Source organism: Anas platyrhynchos, chromosome 6, assembly GCF_047663525.1.
Source record: "Anas platyrhynchos isolate ZD024472 breed Pekin duck chromosome 6, IASCAAS_PekinDuck_T2T, whole genome shotgun sequence".
Taxonomy (NCBI): Eukaryota; Metazoa; Chordata; class Aves; order Anseriformes; family Anatidae; genus Anas; species Anas platyrhynchos.
This window is the reverse complement of record NC_092592.1, coordinates 6,681,105-6,694,656: the sequence shown is the minus strand read 5'-3', so window position 1 is coordinate 6,694,656 and position 13,552 is coordinate 6,681,105. Positions and strand designations below refer to the sequence as shown.

Below are 13,552 nucleotides of genomic sequence, written 5' to 3'. Positions count from 1 at the left end.
GCTTCATAATAAAGCAGGAGGCTGCTGCAAAGGCAGAGGAGAAAATTTAGTTCTGTGTTGGGTCAGAGAAGAGGTAATGGGCTTGCAGTGCAAGAAGAGGGCTTCTGTTAGGTGCTGAGGATCTTTTCATTGCTTAAAGTAGTGAAAGACTGAATTATTTCCTGGGGAAGCTGTTTAATCTCCGTTACCAGACAGGTCAGACTAGCAGCAGTCAGGTAGGAATGATGAGGAATTGATCCTCCTCTGTGAGAGGACTGGGCCGTGTAAGCTTCCTGCGTCTGTAGGTTGCATTAGAAAATAGGTATGAGGAACTTGTATAATACAGACATAATTAATAGAGTGGTTTTATTGGGTATGTCTGTGCAGTGTGTGTTTTTTAGTCCAATAAATTCTGCTCTCCTCAATTCTGCTCTTCTCAGGAAGGCTTGTTCCTAGCAGAGATAAATGAGCTCTCTAGTAAAAAGGTGGGCATGGTAAATGGCCTTATGGAGGAGTCCTTTCAGAAGGAACATAAGCTGTGCTGGAAGAGCAACCACCAAATTACTTCACTGTGAGGGGACAAACCAAGGGAAAACCCTCACAAAATGGGTCAAGGGTAAAGAACGAGGTGGTGGTAACTTCAAACAGCAGAGAGGTCTGAACTCCTGGATAAATACTTGGCTGTGAAGCTTGGGATGGTGGTGCTGGGAGGTACGGGGCTCAGGTGAAGTACTGGGGCTTGCCGGAGCCTTTTAGAAGCTGAGAGGGATGGGGAAGGTTTGCAGGCAAGGGTGACTGATATTACGACCCTATTCAGACCACGTCCGCCCTGCTGACAAGGTGGCTGTCCTGCGCCAGCTTCTGCTGCTTAAAACTCACTGCTCCTTTCCTGCCTGCCCTCGGGAGCATGGCAGGAAAATCCAAGGGGATGTTCCTGAGAGGAAACCTCCCTGTGCAGTGGGAGAAGCTTGCTCCGAGCGCTGCGGGTGCTCGGGGCCAGCTGCTGGAGGTACGAGCTCCGCACGGCTGGGATGCAGTGCGGGTAGGAGGCAGCTTTTTGTGCCAAAAAAAAGCCTGCTAGGAAGCTTTCTCCGGATACCTGGCAATAGAAAAGGGCTTAAATAAAATTCTCTGTGTTTGCATGTCGAACGCTTAATCCGTGTGGCTTTGTTTCCATAACAAGGGACTAATCTTCATTGTGTTTCTTAGGGTATGTAACCAGGTGGCTCGGCTGTGCTGGATTAGTGTGTAATCAGTTGTTTTAGTTTGGAGAAAAATACCTGTGGAGAGGCAAGGGCTCAGCTGTATGCGGTGTTCCTATGGTAGTTAATCCCAGTGACTCTGGGCGGGTAAGCGTTATTCAGTAATAATGACTCAGTGACTTCTCTGAGGCCTTAAAAGGAGCATGGGGGGCTATAGGGACTGAACTGAACAGCAGTTGGATTTCCAGGAGCTAGCAGACAGCAGGCGGGTTGCAAAATCTGCACGAGATGAGGACCGGGGTCACCTACGCAGTGCGGGCACTCCTGTGGGAAATCCCACAGAGGAAATCCCAAGGAAAGGTATCCTGGGGTGTGGGAAGTCGCAGGAAGCAGGCCCCATGGGTGCTGGTAGGAAAAACTTTCGGCTCTATTTTCCATGCTGTGGCTGAAACTGTTGCAGCATCCCCTTCCAGAGGAGCTGTTGGTCACTGTGATGTCCCTGGTGGGCCCTGTAACCATCTCCTGCCCTCGCTGCGACAGGCCGTGGTTTATCGCCATGCTTCCCTTTCTCCTGGAACCAATTTAATTAAGGAGTGAAGCTGGGGGCTCACAAAATGCATGCAGAGGTGGTGACTGACTGCCAGGAGAGTGAGAGCTGGAAGAACATTTTGGTGTGGTGTCTGCGTTTTTTGCTGAGGAGGGAAACTAGAGGGCTTCTTTAATTAACTGGGCCCGTGTTTTCCTGATCTCGCCTACTGCTGATCATAATTTTCAAATGAAAGATTAAAAAGCTGAGGAGCTGTTGGCTGTCCAATGGATTGGAGGGGCATAAAACAATTACGCTCGCTGGATCGTTGCCCACCCTGACCTCAAGTGTTTGCCATGCTGGGATGCAGAACACTCAATTAAACCCTTCCCCAGGACTTCACTATAAAAGCCCACGTAGAGATTTGACAACAGTTTTGTGTTGACTGTCTTTTGCGGTCTCTGATTTTTTTCCTTCTCATTGGATGGGTGCTGAATTTGTTTTCATAGCATCAGGGACATGCATGCTGTATGACAAGAGGAGAGGTGCATCTGGCATCACTTTGGAAGTCAAGATGGGATGTGCTTGAACTAAAATACGAATATATCCCAACACAGCAGCACTTTGGTGAAGTAGAGAGCCCCAGCAAGTGTTGGCTGAACTGTAAAATGGGTCTCTCCACCGCAGCCCCCTTTTCTCCTCCTTTCCTCACCTCCTTCCCACACACGTGTACTTGCTGTCCTGCTGATTCCCTGCTCTCCTCACACTGGCAGAGGGTGGCTAAAAGGTACCAATTCTGTATGCTTGTCATTACCACTTGCCCACTTCTGTGCTGCCTAAATTGATTAAAATGCAAGGCAAACCGAGGTCTGCTGCCTCATACCAGGTTCTCTGTTACAGCAGAGGCTACGGCCAAATGCTATTTTGAAAGGTACAAAAGTACAAGAGAAGTTTCCCAGCACTTTAACCTCAAATGAGGAAAGGGAGTCTGCCCGTCGTTAATTATACAGCAGTGGAGCTAAGTTGGAAATCTTGTACTGCTTTAGCTTTTCTATTAGGTTGCTTTAGGGTATTTTGCACAACCCAAAGGTTAAAGGGGCATGACCGGAGAGACTTGTTTGGTGCATGAAAGTGGCGAAAATCTTCTCTTAGTCTCATTCATTCTTATGGAACAAAATAGGTTTTGAAGGGATGCTGAACTGGAGAAGAAAAAAAAAAAGGCATTTCAGAGCTTTTGATGTGCCTGTGGCATCCTGTTCATTCAGTGAATAGGAAAAAAGCTTTAGCTGGTCGTGTTCAGAGAACACCCTTCCGGGGCTGCTTATGTAAAAGATGTGATATTCAAAAAGGGGTTAGTTTTTTTGGTTGTTTTGTGACAATGACATGATGTCAATAACTTTTTTGTAGCCCAATCTATGGGAATAATCGAGACTGTGTATGTAGGGTCTGTGGTGGGAAGGGAAGTTACGGTCATGGTTGGCTTGCTCCAGTCATTAAATGCCAGGACAGATTTCTCTCCGTATGGGGAGTGTTTCTCAGATAGGAGGGGTACAGCTCTGCTTCTGAGAGGCAGGCCTGAAAAAGAAATAAAAACAACAAAAAAAAAAGGGCTTTCATTTTCTGAGGCTGTTTTTAGCCTCATCTTCAAGATTTTCTGTGAGATTAGGTTGCATGCGGTCTTGAGGATGAAACTGAACTTCCACGACTTGATTTCAGGCCCGTGCTGCGAGTCGCTTGCCTTTCCATAAAATAACACGCAGAGGGGACAAACCTGGGATCAAAATTACTTTCCTCTTTGTCAGCACTTGCTGTCCATGGGGGCGTAGAAACGTTTTTAGGTTTAGGGTGGCTTCGGTTTTGTTTTGGTTTTGGTGTTAATTACTTGTTTATTGAGCAAGTACAAGTGCTGTCTAGGTGGGAGACCGCCTTTGATATCACTGTTGTGGTGTTGATCCTGTTTCCGTACTTTCTGAGGGCAAACCAGAGAGAGCTGGCTTTAAGGACTGTTCTGTCCTTGAGTACTTCGTGTTAACGACAAAGAGAAAATGGCTTGTCCTTTTTCCATTAAAGTTTTGGCAAAGGGTTTTCTTCCTGGTATTAAGGCCTCGAAATGATATGTCATCTTAATGAAGACAAAAATATGCAGTACTTGAATGTGACGTGGAATTATTTTCCAGCAGGGCAAGCCTACGGGACATTGCTTGTGTCTCGTGTAAAATATGAAGCATGGCCGCTATCTCTTTCTGCATTCTTGGCAGCTCTTAAGGAATTAAGAAACGTAGAGCAACTTGCATAAGTAGACGAAAAAATGTGGAGGACGAGCTCGTTGCAGTGAATCACTTTTATTGGCTTCCCCGGGAGGAAGGGATTGCCACGCAGTGAGGTAACTGTTACAGCTCTGGAACTGTTTATTGGAGTAATTAAAACTGGAATTGGTTGGATCAGTCCTGGGGGACGGGCTGGAGGACGGCCGTGGTTCAGCAGTGCCTTGTGGAAGGGGTGGCTGTTCTGAGAGGATTTGGGTTGGAGCCGCGCTGTGGTAACGGTGTCCACAGCTTACGTCGCGCAGGGCCCAAAACGTGTGAGGTTGTGGAAGTGGAGCAAGGGAGAAGGGTTTCCAGATCCAAGAGCAAAGCCAACGCTTTACAGATGTAGGTGGGAGCAGGATTTATCCCTCTGTATGCGTGTAGGAGGTGGGGATGTCTGAGCTCCCCACAGGCAGGTGCTTCTTGCTGCACAGCACCTGAGTACGGAGGTAGGCGAGGGCTCCTTTCCTGCAGGATTTCACTTCAGTTCATTGCTCTACATGGGTTGGAGGGAGGAACACAAAAGAACTGGATTTATTGGATTAATCTACATTTAATTTCAGGCAGGGAAACTCCCCGATAGGCTCTTGAGAGAAGCGATCGCCACCAGCAGCTGGCAAACAGCATCCTTTCCTTCAGGGCTGAGCAGGTCTTCCAGCCTCTCTTTTAATTTCTAGGCCTGCTGCTGGGAAGGAGGATGAAGTTACTCCATCTTTCCTCTGTTCTACATAACCATATTACCTTGAAAAGCACCGAGCTAGGCGAATCTTTCATTGTTTTATTTTGTTACGAAGAATGCCATGTTTCCTTCAGCTGCGTCGGGAGTTTGTCTGGATGCTCTCATGCCAATTGTTACTGTACCTCGGAGTTGCTAAGGGGAAATGCGTTCCCTAAATTTAGTAACAGGAATGCTTCGTTTCCACACTTGGGACTTGTGTGTGTTTAGAAACGGCCCGAACAGCAACTTGCTGAACACTTTGGTCAGGATCTGCCCCATGTTGGCACCCAAGTAGCCTCTTGAGAAGCAATGGTTGTAGCTGTTCTGTGGCGGGGCTGCTTTCCCAGGCTCATTTCTCCAGGATTTCCTTCCAGATTCTTCTCATCATGGCACTGCAAACATTTGAAAACTCAGGAAAATACTGTACATAATTGTCTTAAACTCTAACTTTCTTTTTTTGCCAAAAATGCCTCATAATGATGCTGCGTTCCTCTTGTAAGTGACGCCTGCAGAGTGAAGAGCAAATGGGTCTTTGTTGGCCAGAATTTGGATGTTTGTAGAAATTTAATCAGAATAGTGGGCTCTGAGGTATAAGAGATGAGTTGTGATGGGTTATTGTAAAAGGAAATAGAGTTGATGTCTCTACTTAAACCATTTTTTAAGCTATCTTCTCATAACTTGTCATTTTTCTTGGACATTTGGAATTAAATGACAGTTTTCTGCCAGGCGATGTACCTCAAAAAGTAAGGATTTTATGTGACAAGTGAAGATTTTTATTTTTTTTAGAGAAAACAGGCTGTCCAAGACAGCACAGGGAGTGACACAGGAACATCTCAAATTGTGTCTTAGGGAAGATGAGCTGAGCTCTGGATGTTTTTGTTTTTTCCATATAGGACTGAATTCTGTACGATGGCCGTGTTGGCATTATGCATGCAATGCTTACCACTGGGAACTGTTTACATACCTTCTCCCATCTATGTTTTCTAGAAAAAACATGGGCAGAAGCAATACGTAAGGTAGCAGCAGCCTTCTTAAAGTCACTTAAATTAATTGGGGACCCATCTGAAATGTTGCAGAGGTTCCTCTGTGCTGGAGCAGTGAGAGAGAGAGGGCAGACTGGTGGAGAAAGTGCTCGTCCCTCAAATAACAGCGAGCTGGGAAAAGTGCAGAGATTTCCTGGGGGAAAAATGCGTTTCCTTTTTTGGAATGAAAAATGCTTTAATTCATCACGTTACTTGGGAAATCCTCTTGGCTTCCTGCGGAGGGGGAAGGAGGAGCCGCCGAGCGTTTCTCCGGATGATGGAGCACGGCGTGCCTGTGATGCATAACAGCATCTGCTGCGCAAAAGGCTCCCGAGGGAGGCTGCTGCCTGCTGCCAGGCTATTCCCCCTATCCAGGGATTTGTTTCGAAGGCAGCAGTAACAGAAATTCCGTCGTCCAAATATTTGGTAGGTTTGGTAATTACACTAATACAGCGTGGTGTTGTTTCCTCCGAGGTCGGGAGTGTTGTGTTAAGAGGAGAAGGGGGTTATTCGTCTGGACTTGGGTAGAAGTGATTCAAGAGAACCTGCTCTGGTCTCTCTTTTAGGCAGGGAGTTGTGTTACGAGCAACATGTATTGCTAATAATAATTCCAGCTCTAAATACTCCCCTCTGAATTAAAGGAATATATTAAAGATTTTTTCCTTCCTGTTGCGAGTTCCAGATGAGCTGTTCTTGTGCTTTATGAACTGCCTGGGAAAAATAGCTGGAAAAGTGGGGTTGAAGGAAACTTGCACAGGTAGCAACATCCATTCTTAATTGCTGGATGGGGTGATGTGAGTCCGGCTGCCAAGAAACGAGAAGCTGAGGGTCCGTATCAGAGCTTTGGTTGGAAGCCAAAAAGCCAGAGATTTTTCTGACCACAAAGCTGAGTAGAATTACAGAGTCCAAGATTAATTTCATCTTCAGAATAATTTTATCCAAAGATAAAGACCATGACTCAGATTTGCACACGTTATTCATTAAAAATATATCACAATTCTGAATCAGCTAGTCACCCTGATGTGTAGGAGTGACCATTTCCATGTTTCCTCTTGGCATTTAATGCTCAGGAGAGGAATTTTAAACAAACAGTTCCACGAAGTACTCCTCTGCATTATGGAGCTAGACTGAGTAGGGCAGGACGTGAGGCTGTGCAGGTATGGTCTGCTGAGCTGGCAAGGCTGCTGTAGGAAAGGACTGTGAGAGAAGCATTAATACCATGCAGGCACTCGTGAAATGAATTGTTTTGTAAGTAGCATTTTGAACAGATGTGTGGTTTTCTAAAAACCTTTCTCCAAAGGTTCTCTGTTGACTGTTCTTGCACGCAACTCAGTCTTTCTCTGTATAGTGGCTCCTGTTCTTGTGCTGAATGTCTGCTTACAATTAGAGCAGTATGATTTTCTTTCTCCGTTTGCAGCCAGAGATATCCCCGTCTCTTGCAGGACATCCTCCTCTCCTCTGTCCCGAGCACGTTGAGGACACGCTGAGGGCTTTTGGGCAGTGAGGTTGGTGGAGCCGCTGCTTTCATGACCTACTTCTTGGGCAAGCGTGAAAGCAAAAACTGCTCCTGGTGACACAGATGAGAGATCCTGCCCTTTTTTTGAGTCTTGGGCTTAAAAACTACCAGGTTCATATAGTCTTACTCCTTGAGGGCTGGAGCTGGTGTCTCCTAGATCATTCCAGTATCGGCAGAGAAGAGAAATAGACAGGAACACCTAAGCGTACATCAGTTCTGCTTTCAGGATATAAAACAAATACTTCATTGCTGTGGTCAGTCAGATGTAATTAATTCAGTTTCTCCTTTGAAGAGAGGTAGGTGTGTAATTGACTCATCCTAAACGCTTTTATCCACGTTTATACTTTCATTTGGGAGATTTGGCAACGCGCAAAGCAGAATGGCTGTGATTAGGCTGACATTTTATATAACAGAGTGCACCGCAGAGGGCTGTTTGTTCTTGGAATTAGTGTCAAAGCGCCGTGGTCCTTCTCGAGGCAGTATTTACATAATTTGTGTGCATTTCTCTGCTGGATGGAGCGAGTCTGCATTGCTGTGTGACAATTGATAGGTGCCTCTCCGTGTTCGCTGTGTGTCTAAACTAGTTAGTGCACGGCGTGAGGGTTCTGTCTCAGGAATATTTACGAGTTTTCTTACAATCCTGGGGACGTGGAAGCACACGGCTTGCAGGTGCACGATGCCATAAAGTCCACGGAGGCTGTACTATGTGAATGTTTGAGTAAGCTGCCTGGAGACCCTCACTTCACTGGAGTGCTTATTGGTACTTACATCAGTCGTTACTGAATTATCTTTGCTTAAAAGTGAAGCAAGTCCTTATCTCGCTTCCACTGAACACAAATCAAAAAAAAATCACCCTGATCTTTTTTATTTTATTTTATGGTACTTAAGTTCTCAAAAGTATTTCCCTGTTTTCCTCCATTTGTAAGCGTGAAGTAGTTGAAAACACATTAAATGAGTTACTTTGGCCGTAATTTGCTTTAAAAAAGCATTCTCTGAAACATTTCATTTGGAGATGGTTAGATTTACTCGCTAGTGATCAGCTCTGATTCCACACAAGACTTATTTAATCCAAAGTGGTTAAAGCTTGTGTTTTATGACCTGTGTTTACAGCTTTAGCTCTGATTTACCTCTGCACCTCGGTATCAGCTGCCAGCCACGCCAGTCACTGGGTTGTGTGCGCCTTTCCCCTCCTCATTAGCAATCTCTCCAAGCTCTCCAGCCAGGAGCTTGTAAGAATGAACAAATCTGCGTGTAGCTTGTCTGTTGTCTGCAGAAACAGCACTCTCCCAATTAGAGGAAAAGCTGTATTTTCTTGCTGCTGTTATGGTGTCTTCTCTCCTACTGCAGTGATATTTTGCTGAGCCCTACAACTTCTCCCGTAGGCTGCTTGAGATGCATGAACTGCTGGTGCGTAGACATGAGATAAGTGCTGGAAATCTGCATGGCTCCTTGCGAGAGAAATTTCTATTTGTTATGTATTACCTGGAGGTAAAACCCTTCCAACTTCTTGCTGTGAAAAATATCTACATAATTGATTGCAGAACTGAAAGCTATTTCGCATGCTGAAAGGGCATTTTAAGCGTAATACCTTCATCCTCTTCGAGTCCGTTAATGAAGTCCGAGTTGAGCACCACTGAAAGTCAACTTGAAAACTTGCTGGTCTGTATAAATCAATCTCACCGAGTCCCAAGCTGCAGGGCAAGGAGAGCTCCAGAGAGAGAAAAAACAGTAATAATGAAAGAGTAGATGAATGGGATGCGGTTGAACTGTTGTCATCTGTTCCTATTCCACTTTGAGAACTATTATAATAATAATAGTTCAAGACTTTGATGGCACATCAGTGCGCTTCAGCAATTTCTGTTATATTCTTGACTTGTGCTCTGTAACTTTTGTGCGAAGATGCTGTTGTTACCCAGGACTTGGTCTTTTTGGTGCTGCTGCTGCAGTGTCATTTTTTTCCCCGTGTTTCCTGGCGTACTCGTAATGAGGAACACTTCTGCAGTGAGGCTATTGCCTAGCGATGGAGGCTTTTCTCTTCCTTTCAGTAAGAACGAGACTACCAAGTCATTGCAGGGCTGTAAGTTGCACTTAAAATAAATAAATAAATAAATAAAATAAATCCTGAAGGAGCACAACCTTGCACCTAACTCAACATCAAAAGCCTCAGCTTCCAGCCGTTACGATTGCTGGTTGCAGGCTTAATTGTGATGTGGCTTTTGCAGATAAATGATGTGATAGGAGAAAAATAACCGGACTCGGGCTGGACACTTGCTGCTTTTCCACCCACAGGTCTGATCAGCCATTAATTATCTTTTCTGTGCACAGTAATTAGGATTGAGTACGTTAACCATCGTGTCCTGGAGAGGAGAGAGGCATGCCTTCATGGTGACTTCTGGTAAGAGAGGCAGGGCAATCAGTCCGCTTTTTTGTTAGCTCCAGCAGGAACGAATACAAATATTTAACATAAGGAACAACTCGAAGTCATCTTCTGGTAGAATTTAGGTTTGTAAAGCTAAATGCAAACATGTGACAGAGCAATGTGACACTTTGCTACTAAAAGCTGCCTCCCCAACAGGCTCCTCAACGCTCTTGCAGCCTACGAGGTTGACTGAGCCCCGTTTCTTGGAGCTCCTTCCAGCCCTGGGATGCTGCAGGTACCTCGGGGCTGCCGTTATTAAACATGTGCATGCCAAACGAGGCACATCTCACCTTGTGCACCAGTCCTTCTGCCTTTCTCCCACTTGTTCTGGGGTTTCCGAGCTGCCAGGACTATCTGTGGAGCCGCCGGCTGTGACTAATACCTGCCTTGCTGAAAAAGCTAAGTACCAGAGGCTGGCAAGACTAATTGTATATAATGTGCTGACTTGAAGCTCCAGAGCCGACGGTGATAAATGTCTTGCTTGCACCTTTCCTTGTCCCTTTTCTTCTGTTTTCTACTTACAGTTCTTCTTCTAGCTTCTGAAAGGCAGAGAAACCCCAGCAGTGTGTGTGGTGGTTCGCAACGTCTGCGTAACCAGCACGTGAAGATCACTGTAGATAGCTGCCGTTATCAGTGTTTCTGCACATTGATTTTTGATTAATAATTGTCAAACAGCTGTTTTAAAACAAACAAGTAAAAAAAAAAAAAACACAACCAACCGAGCTGTTTTGCAGCATTGTTGGTTGACTTGTATTGTTTAGGGCTTTGATAATTTTAGGAAATAAATGTGCGCTGTAATTCTTAGTGCAGTGCCAGGGGGGAAAGTGGAAAGCCTACAACTTCTGGGGGCAGTTTGCAGTCCGAATACATTAAAACCAATTTTTGGGATACCAAGTTGATGATAAGCACTTCCATGCCTCTTGTCATTCTGTTCTTATGCGAAGATTATCCTAGTTTAGAAAAATGACATGGATTTAGTGTCAGTAAAGCAGTAATCCCGCAGGCTCCTGTAATACCAATGTAGCAATACCGATGGTGTGTGTCCATTTAGCAAATCACTCGCAGTGGATTGCACAGAGGTTCAGCATCAAATGTTCATGGCTTTCTTGCTGCTTTGTAAATTCATATAAAACCAAATGCCCCATCTCTATTTTTGAGGCTGTAAAGTGGGAAGTCGAGGTGTGGATTTCTTCGTGTTTTTCTGATTCCACACTCAAAGATACGAAGAATGACACCTCACTTGTGGGCTTTAGGGCCACTAGGACTTTTTTTTTTTTTTTACCCTCTCGTGGTTTCTTTGAAAGCATTTCTTTGGCAAGGAGCTGTTTGACAAGGCATCCATCGTGGAGTTGGAAACGTCGGACTGCAGGTGACCTCTCCAATGTTGTGGTCAGTTACAGCACCCTCTGCTTTGGGTCTGTTTTCCGTGGAGGTGTTAATGTTTGGGTGGGAGGATGGCTGTGCTCTGAGCCTTTTAGAAGCAGAGGTATGAGGGCATCTTGTCTTGATCAACCAAAAGGAGAGCCACCACGCTGCTGTCGGTGTGCAAAGGGAACCAGCGTGTAAGAGAAACCACTATCTGCACATCTCTGTGCCAGGAAAAATGCGTGGAGTTAAAAAACAGGATGTTTTCCAGGCTGAGCAAGCGTGGGTTAGTGCACAGGAGCTGCAGGTGCCTTGTCTGCATGCACAGGAGCTGCTCAGAGCACGTTGCAGCTGCGGCAGGGATCCTCCCAGGTACTCCTCAAGTAAATATTTGGTTTCGAAAAATCTCTGCCCCTTGAATGGCCACCTCTGAGTCATTGCTGGAATAATGGGATGCTTCTCGCACCTCTTAAAGGATGATTGACCTGTGATGCTAAACTGGCTGCTTGTTCTGATTTTAAAGCCGCCTTTGGGATCGAGGAGCAGTTCTCGCTGCAGGTCCAAGGTGGAAAGGAGGAGGTTTGTTGGAGATAAGGCTGCCTGCCTGAGGTTTCTGCTCCTGCTGCGCTAAGCGCATGCATCGACACCAGGCTGCCTTGCCTGGGGTTTCTTGGTATGCAGCTCTCGTGGCCTGCCAGGGATAAGCACGAATAGATCTTTATTTAATACCGTTTAAATGAAACAAATCTAGTTAGCATCGTACTTATTAGATCAAGATGTATAGTACGGAATACGCAAACTGAGACTGTCAGAAGCTGATTTTCCCTTGAACCGACGACATGTCTACCCCTGCAACACAGCGATGAGAAGAGATGCTGGAGTACAATATTAACATCCTTGTGCTTTGGGAAGTATTTTTGTGGTGTGCACACACGTGGCTGGGGTAGCGCTGGGCTTGCAGCTCGATTTGTGTGCGGAGCGTGCTGCTGGGGCGTGCTTCCAAAATGTGCAAGGAGCTTGAAGGGCAGAAGTGCTTCCCAGCTGGGGAAGTGAATTCGTGATGCTTCCAAAACTGCACATCTCTTCTACCATCATGTTATTTAACCGGGTGTTTTCTCCGTGTTATGTTTGATAAACCTTTTTCTTTAAGTTTAGTGGCTTATGGCCACGGTTCTCAAACTGTTAGGTTAGAGATTAAACCAATTAAAAACTTTTCCAATATAATAAGGATTTTTTTCTTAAATATAGGAATACCAAGGGGAATTCAGCGCGGTCCCTCCTGTTGTGCCTTGTCTTTCCTTCTCTCCTCATGGGGGATTGAATTTTCCACCCTTTCAGCAGCTGGGTGGAAAATCGCTGATTTGGAGGGACGAGCCCCACCTGCCCAAAGGGCTCCTCTCCCTCTTAGGAGGAGCAGCTGTGCTGGCTGCAGCAGTGCCAGGAGCTGGGCAGAGCAGCCGGGCTGCAAGGACGCACAGCCCTCGCTGGGCTCTGCCCCAGCTCTCCCCATCCTCGGTCCGGAGCGAGTGGTGAGTACCGTGCATTATTTCTGCCTGGGCTCCTGCTGCAAGTGCCCTTCCAAGCTGTTTAATGTGTTGTGTTGTAATTAGCTGGCGTTTAAAGTCCTCTGATATTGCTTTTTTCTTTTTTTTTTTTTCTTCTTTGCAAGCTTCCTTTTCCCTTCCAGCCTTTCCCCAAACCTCCAAGAGTTCATAGGAAATATGAAAATAATGAAATCGATGTCTTCAGTGCCTTTGGTGCTTGTTTGTGCTTTGGTAATAACTTAATGAAAAATCCCGAATTCAGGAGGGAGCATTTGGGAGCTTCGCAGCCAGCACTTGATGCCTTGCTGGTTATGTGTGTACTTAGGGCAGAATACACCTTGTATTGGCAGGGCAAAGGACAAAGATTGGCTTTTTCAAGCATGCAAGTGGTTGGATAATGTAAATAAAGATAAGGCTGCACAAATATTTATCTGCTAGTTGGATTGTGTGATGGGTGTGGTGCCTGTTTAGGTATATATTAAAAAATAAAAGCCCAAACCTGGTATCCTACCTCCTTAGGGCAAGTACAGAGCAGCACATCCAGCTTTTAATGAGGGCAAGCTGAGTGTCCGCAGGGTAGCTGCTTCCAGGGGAAGGTTTGAGCAAAAGCTGCTGCTCTTCCTGGTCATTTATCTCGGGAGTGACACTTCCTAGTGCAAGGACGAGGGGTTGAAAGGATTATCAGATGTACATAATACATAAGGCCAACAAAGCTTTGTGGTTTTCTTTTCTACTGGGGCTCACCACTCTGCTCTGAGGCTTGCAGATGCGATGGGTGCTTTTTTAATCCCTGTTTGACAACTGGGTGAATACGTGGCTCCTGTTCCTTGTCTATAATAATATCTACGGCTCTTCCAGAAATAGTGCTCCATTGATGAACAGGTAAACACGTGTTGGTTCGTGTTCCCGTTCCAAAGCCCACGGTGCCTGAGCTAAAGCTCTGAATCCTTGAATT

At 45.6% G+C, this 13,552-nt stretch overlaps 1 protein-coding gene across 1 annotated transcript in view; it reads left to right on the top strand.

Moving 5' to 3' along the window:
• MCU (mitochondrial calcium uniporter) overlaps positions 1-13,552 on the top strand; it is a 70,389-nt gene that overhangs the window by 928 nt on the left and 55,909 nt on the right. The gene's annotated exons all lie outside the window — the stretch shown is intronic.